Here is a 6,661-nt window from a genome sequence, read left to right as displayed (position 1 = left end):
AGTCAAGTCAAGTTTATTTGTATAGCGCTTTTCACAACAGACATTGTCTCAAAGCAGCTTTACAGAAAACAAAGAACCTGTTACAACTGGGTTTTTTTCCACTTCAATCAGTTTTAAAAGTGAAAGCAAATTTGCACAGCCTTAAACAGGAAATGCTGAGTTGCCCAGATTGATTTCACAACTTACATTTATAGAATTTGGCAGACACCCTGCTGTATATCCAGAGCGACTTATACAACTTAAGGGCCTTGCTCAAGGGCCCGGCAGTGGCAGTTTCGCAGCAGTTTGAACTTTTAGATCAGAAGTCCTATGTTTTAACCAATGAACTACCACAATGAGAGAAATTTGAGCCTCCTTTTTGTAGCCAAAACACCTTGTGATCAGCATGGATGCGATGAGAAATCCTATCTTTTACATTACAATTATTAAACACTGAAGCCTTTATAAGTGCATTAAATACTATTAAATCAGAATGCTTTTGAGAACATTTAAAAATACATATTTGTCTCTCTGTTTTTTCCTTCAGTCCACACTGAGACAGTGTTTTTAAGTCAACAAAAATGTAGCCCTAAAAGTCAGATGTTGTAACCACTAAACTATTTCACAATATAGCTTTAGTGTTTATTTGCCCCTGAAAAATCTAAATTTCTGATTGAAAGTTGGCATCTGCCTGATTATCAATTGGATTTTAGCTTACCTTATTTGCTAAGTAGCCCACACCTCCTGAGGCTTTAAATGCCTGGGGCCCAGTAGAGCTTTCTTCTTTGTCCGGAGCCCCTGCCTGCTCTTCTTATCTGATTTGACTGATGACACCATTGTGACAGGCCCAAACATTAGTAGTGATTAACATCTGGAGGAAGTACTGAGAAATACTGAGAAGGTGGTGTTGAAAAAATGAAGCTTTCTTCTTACATTCTCACAAGCTTCTACCAGTGTACAATAAAGAGCATCCTAAGAGGCAATACTGCTTCCTCGTATGGAAACATGGCTATACAGTATCCCCAAGCCCTGCAAAGAATCATGTGAGTTCTCTTTTACAGCTATGGGGTTTAAGGGTCTTGCTCAAGGGCACAGGAGTGGAATCTTGGTGTGGCTGAGATATTAACTTACGACCTTCAACTCCAAGGTCTAATGCCTTAACTATTAACCTACCATCTTCCCTATGTACTGTAGTTTGCTTGTTGAAGCTTTGCATGCTACTGACAGAAGAGAGTGCTGTTTTACCCCTTCCTTGTGTTGTTTCAGTTCAGATCTTTCAAACCTTGAACCCAGGGGACTTTTACAGCCATTGCAGTGGTCAGCAAAACCTGGACCCAACTTTTCTTCCAGTAATGATACCTGTAATATTTAATAAGGACTAAATTATGTGGCTGCAGGAGGCATTGCTTTCTTTTAACAGAAAATGTAACTGTGGACAAACTGGCACAAAATCTCAGCATAGAATCAGGAGTGTGTGTGACCGAAGCTACACTTGTAGCATTTAACCCATAAAGAACCTACTTATTTTCAATCATTTTGTCTTTAAGGTGCCATTATTACAATCACAAGTCCTTGTCATGCACAATACCGAGTGCATAACCTGAGTCTCGGTTTTACCAGAGGCCAAATTACAGGCTTTAAAAAGCAATTTACCACTGAGTAAAAGACATGTTGTTCTACAACTGCAAATTCTACTGACCCGTGATTCTGTCTGTGGAAAAATGTTTTCATATCTGCGAATCTAAGAATGGGCTGATCTGAGAGGTCAGGTCTAGGTTAGTAGACCTCATAAAAAATCCGGAGACAAGTAGAAAGACACGTTCCATCCTCTGCTATGGGGCAGAGCGTTTCTTACCCAACACTGTGCAGAGATGCGAGAGTTGTTTTTTGTTTGTATAGGATGATGTTGAGAAATCTTTGAGCTATGAATTTAGCTTAGCTTTACTTAGCAGTAAAACACCATATGCCAATATCATCTAGCATTACTTAGTATTCAGCATTAATTTCAGCATTATTAATCTCAGTAGTAATTGTAATCTAACACTTATCATGTTTAGATACTTAGTGGTGAAATTGAGAGAATGTATAACCAAGCTTAACATAGGGGTTATAAGTATAAAAACATAGATGGTAGAATATAACCTTTACTTCTGCACCAAGAATTATATAAGTTTTATGCATTAAACTGTATATATACGCAAAAATAAGTAAACTTTGAATAGGAGTGGTATAAAAAACATGAAGATTAGAGGAGTAAAATGTAACACACTTGTAACACTTACGTAAGTTAACGATATGATGCATCTTTTGAAAAAGTCTGCATCAGTTCATGGCAAGTTGGCATTGGCATCGCGATGCATCAATTTGAACATATTTGCATCGGTAAAAATGTATTTATTTATATAGAATTATTAGGAGATGCGCGATACTTTTATTATTTAGAAATTCGCCAATAAATTGTGAGTAAGTAGAAGTTATAGAATCAACATAAGCATTGATTCTATTATATCATGCAAGAGGTGGACCAAGTCTGAAATGTTCAGAAGAACATGTGTTGTGATGATCATGTGTTGGCCATATTGTGTACATTTTATTTCGATGAGAAGAAAAGTCTAATTTGGCCATAAACCTATATTTGAATTAAACCGCTTTTGACGTTGGTTCCACATAACCAACATATCCAGGTGTGACCAAAGACCAATGTTCCTGTCTCTTTCCTCTCTTCAGATCTGCCTGATTCATTTTAATGCCCTACCTCTGGATGGAGTTCCATTCCATTGGAGACACTCTGTGCAGCTGGGGATGGTTCAACATCAACAGCCTAAAGAGCCATGAAGTTAATGATTTGATGAGAAGTCAAGAATCTTGAGACTTAGACTGTAATTAATATCAACAGTCTGATACAATGGTTCAGGACCACCGTTTGCAGGAGAACAGTTTTGCATTTCAGCATCTATTACTAAACAGTACACCTCAACAATAATGGAACTGTAAAGAATGGACATTCGGTGTTGAGGATGAGGAGGGGTTCCATTTTAAATATGATTCCTCTCAAGATTTCTTCCTCAGGCTATCTAGGGAAGTTTTTCAAGGCCACAGTTTCCACTGACTTGATCATTCGGGATACAACATACAATAACACTAAACAAACTTATACATTGTTTTATTGCTGCTTTATCTCTGTAACGCTGCTTTGAGACATTGTCCATTGTTAAAAACGTTCTCTGAGCATTTGTTTTTTCGTTCTACCCTCTACCTCAAAGGAAAAATGGGTAAAGTTTTGCATTGGGGTTTAATTAAATGTACCCCTTTACCTTTTATCTTATCTAAATATATATTTGCACTATTTACTAAATACCACTGTATCTGTATTAAATATATTTTTTTTTTCTTTTCATATTTGTCATATATCAATATATAATTTCTCTTATATTTATTGTTCCCTCAATCTAATGTACAAATTTCAAAACGGTCGATCAGGTTCACATTTGAGCAGAACATTGTGTCTAATAATTGTTGTGTATTTGCTGCCTGAACAGTCCTGACGCAGTAAGAATTAGCAGTGTTAACATCTTTAGCAATTTGAGCTACAGAAACTCGTCTGTTGGATCGGACCACACGGCCCAGCCTTCACTCCTCACCTACATCAATGTCTCCAGTTCACCACTGTTCCTTCCTTGGAGCACTTTTGAAAGCTACTGACCACTGCAGACTAGGAACAGCCCACAAGAGCTGCAGTTTTGGAGAAGCTCTGACCCAGCCATCACAATTTGGCACTAGTCACACTCGCTCAAATCTTTATGCTTGCCCATTTTTCCTGATTCTAACACATCAATTTCAAGGATAAAATGTTTATTTGCTGCCACCCACTAACTAGGTGCCATGATAAAAAGATAATCAGTGTTATTCACTTCAGTGCTTATAATGTAATAATGTACTAATGTTGTGCCTGACTGGTGTATAACCATTTTGATGACAAATACAAATTTTGAATCTTGCAGTAATATGCAAGTCATCTTCATCTTTGAAGTCATCGGACTCGGTCAGCAGTAGCAGATGGCACAATGAACAAGCAAGGAACATTAGCATCCAAGGATCCAATTATTAATCAATGTTGAACCAATTTTCTAGAATTAAATTAGAATGTAGAATATGTCCATGAGGATGCTGAACCCTGTATCTCAATTGTTAGCTATCTTTGCTAGTTATGTCGATGAAAGTCTTCCCAACCATGTTCTATTTTGTAGATCAGCACAGTACATGCCGTGTTTTTATCCTTCTATATGTCTCTCTCTCATCCCTTCTCTTCTATTGTAATTTAGAAACACCTCGCTTTATTTATTTACATTTTATTCAGGTTTCAGGTGTAAGTACTAGATGTGCATGTTCAGATCAAAAAGGCATAGAGTAAAAATTAATTGAATGCACAATTAAAGGCTATATATATATATATATATATATATATATATATATATATATATATATATATATATATATATATATATATATATATACATATATATATATATATATATATATAGTGGTCTGGCTATGCTTACCTTTCTTCCTCTCTCCCTCTCTCCCTCTCGCTCTCTCTTTCTCTCTCTCTCTCTCTCTCTCTCTCTCTCTCTCTCTCTCTCTCTCTCTTGTCAGCCCCAGGCTCAGCATCTTCTTTCACAACCCAATTGAAGGTGACAGGGACAGGGGGGATTAGTGGGGTGAAGGGGAAGGCGAGGGACGATGCACAACTGTGTCGCCTGCAGCAACACAATCATGGAAGAGGAAGCAAAAAGGGAGAATAGGATAGAGAAACAACAGCAGGAAGAACATTTTCCGGAAAGGGAAATGACAAAAAAAAGTTGCGAAACCGTCTACGAAAAGGGACAAGACATGCTTTTTCAGGACATGAGCTGATGTCCTGAATCTTCAAAAATCAAATACATATTGTAAAACACAAAACACGACCCAGCCTGTTGTAAAGGCACAGCTTATTCGTTCAAAGTCACGTTTTCACAGTACCTGATGAGATATTTTCCTTAGTTCTTTTCATTTTAAAGATTTGATGAATATTTGTCATGGCAGTGTTGCCATGGTGATTGCCCTCTTCCACCCCTAATACCCAGACCCACCCCCTTCCTTCCTGCTCAACCTCTCCCAACATTCGAACAAACACACATGCAAAAGTTCGGAAATGAAAGAACGCTGGATGGAAAGACACGAAAAGCTTATGATGCAACGAAAGAACGATAAATGAGGCGAAAGGGATCGTGAGGAATGGAAAAAAAAGAGGGATTGCGTAAAAGACGAAATGAAACAAAATGGTGGTTATGAGCACAACAACAACATAAAAAAATTAATTGACTGCAGGATAAATAGAGAAACAATAGGAATGAAACAAGTGACCAAGAGAGAGAAGGATGGTGTGTTTTGTGTGTGTGTGTGTGTGTGTGTGTGTGTGTGTGTGTGTGTGTGTGTGTGTGTGTGTGTGTGTGTGTGTGAGATAGAGAGAAAGAGAGGCAAAGAGGAATAGAAAGAGATGAAGCAAGAGAAAAAGAGGGTGACAGGAATGAACTAACGAGATCCAAAAAAAATTACATGCCCTACAGCTATATGAAGCTCTGTGAGGAGAAACACAGGCATACACACATTTACACAGTCAAACAAGCACACACAAAGGCTGCATATTGTCCAAAACAGAAACAGCAAATAAAACATTATTATTATTATTATTATTATTATTATTATTATTATTATTATTATTATTATTATTATTATTATTATTATTAAGCACAAGAGGAACCCAAAAGACAGTTTTATTTTTATGTATATTTTAATAATTTTAAATATATATATAACCATAGTTATAGCCAGTATTTAACCATACTACACATCTAATGCTCATGGTTAGTGCACTAAAAAGAAACAGGTAATTCCAGACAGCGGTGAGTGCCTGTACTGTATGTGTGTAACAGCATGAGGAATCGAGCGAGACAGGAAACAAGTCGAGTGGATCTAAAATAACTTGGCACCCCCTTTCATTTTATTCGTATTTATTTGTTTTATTTATTCGCTCATAAAGATGCCCTCAGATGTCCGGCTGCATTTATTGTGTGGAAACAGTGAAATATCATTTAATTTATACATTTAAGACACAGATATTTGTTTTTAAACATACAATAAATAGATATTCTTGTCTTTTTGGGCGAGTCTCAACTTTTTTTCTACAGTCTGTTGTTTGTATGTATAATAATAATAATACCAATAATAATAATAATAATAATAATAATAATAATAATAATAATAATAATAATAATAATAATAATAATCTTTATATTTCATAGCGCCTTTAAAAGTAGCATCTCAAAGCTTATATAAAAATATATATATATATATATATATATATATATATATATATATATATATATATATATATATATATATATATAAATATCTTTATGTTAATAACCTTTTTGTTCAGCTTGAATTTTGCTATGCTCATAGTCAAAAACACACTTATTTTATGCAGATAGTAAAGAACTGGATAGATCATAATAATCTATTTAATAATAAAATTTAATTGGAGACCCAAATATTTCCCATTTTTTTCTTCTCATGGATTGACTGTAAATACTTGCAGTGATTTTTGCACTGAAATCCTTTGACCTCAAAGTAAATCTGAGGA

The sequence above is a fragment of the Silurus aristotelis genome (assembly GCF_946808225.1).
Source record: "Silurus aristotelis genome assembly, chromosome: 12".
In the NCBI taxonomy this organism is placed as follows: Eukaryota; Metazoa; Chordata; class Actinopteri; order Siluriformes; family Siluridae; genus Silurus; species Silurus aristotelis.
This window is presented reverse-complemented; position numbering follows the sequence as displayed.